General features: G+C 43.8%; 1 pseudogene; it reads right to left on the minus strand.

Annotated features, from left to right (window-relative positions):
* LOC116680586 (NAD(P)H dehydrogenase [quinone] 1-like) overlaps nucleotides 1-1,051 on the minus strand; it is a 13,980-nt pseudogene extending 12,929 nt beyond the window's left edge.
* Nucleotides 1,052-1,139: the final 88 nt, after the last annotated feature.

Genomic DNA, 1,139 nt, shown 5'->3' on the forward strand with positions numbered 1-1,139 from the left:
ATCTTAATTCATAAAAGAGTCTAACCCGTCATATTTAAACACTGATAGTATATTTAAATATATAAATATATATATATATAAAAAAAAATACTAACCCCAGCTCTGTCTTCAGTTTTTCACTCCTCATTTAATACATCATAAACCTTTATTTTTCCATCCATACCCGTAAGCACAGGCCCCAACACTCCTGAGACCAGGCAAGTCTTCAGACTCTCAGCTTTCATCTGGCTGTTGGGTGGGATCACTTTCCAAGGTGGACCCCACGTCAGTCCAAACTCCTTGGTGGTCCTGCTTCTCATGGACCTCAGGCTTCAGCTGGTAACCATTCCTCCTCACAAAGAGTCCAATGGAGTGAAGGAAAGTTGTTCTCTCCACAGGAGGCCTTGCAGTCGCATACGCCAGCCCCAGCAGTGTGCTGCGTGCCTCAGAAGGAGTAAAGATGGAGCCCAGAAGCTCTGAGGAGCCAAAACCTGGAAAGCCACAGTAGTGCAGGATGCCATTCTGGAAGAGAGAAACCTTTGGTTACTGTGAATGGAACAATGTTAATAGTTCATCTAATGTTGGTTAAGTAATCATGCTGCAGTACCTGTAGTGGCACACAGTGTTGACATTCATATCTCCATTAACTGCCATTTGCACTGAACATGGACTCATGGACCCGTGGTGAAGGAGAGCATGGCTTCTTGTCCTGTGCGAAGGCAACAGTTTGGTGTGTGTGGACTTTATCTAGTATGCAATACTCTGGGTCTCTTACCTTGAAGATTCCCTGGCTGAGCTATCTTGTGAGTACGCATAGCCCAATGTGAGTACTCGGGTCGATCCAGCCCTTATGATTGCAGGAACAGTGAAACCAGTCATGGGGAATGAGAAGTGGGCTTAGAGTTAATCATTTCATACATAAGGTTCAAGTAAACATACTGTCACAACCATTACACTGAGATGATGAGGTAGCCTGAGTGAGTTTACGTTGTTCCTCAGTGATGTCAGCACACAGTTTTCCTCTCCTCCCTATGCAAGTTTTAGCTCCTCGCAATAGAGAAGTGGTCACCATCTTAACATCTCCTACAGAAAGAATATCGCTTCAATTCTGAACACAATCAAGCAGAATTTTAAATCCAAGTAAGAGGTTTACATACCAG

The sequence above is a fragment of the Etheostoma spectabile genome, chromosome 3, assembly GCF_008692095.1.
Source record: "Etheostoma spectabile isolate EspeVRDwgs_2016 chromosome 3, UIUC_Espe_1.0, whole genome shotgun sequence".
NCBI classification, from domain to species: domain Eukaryota; kingdom Metazoa; phylum Chordata; class Actinopteri; order Perciformes; family Percidae; genus Etheostoma; species Etheostoma spectabile.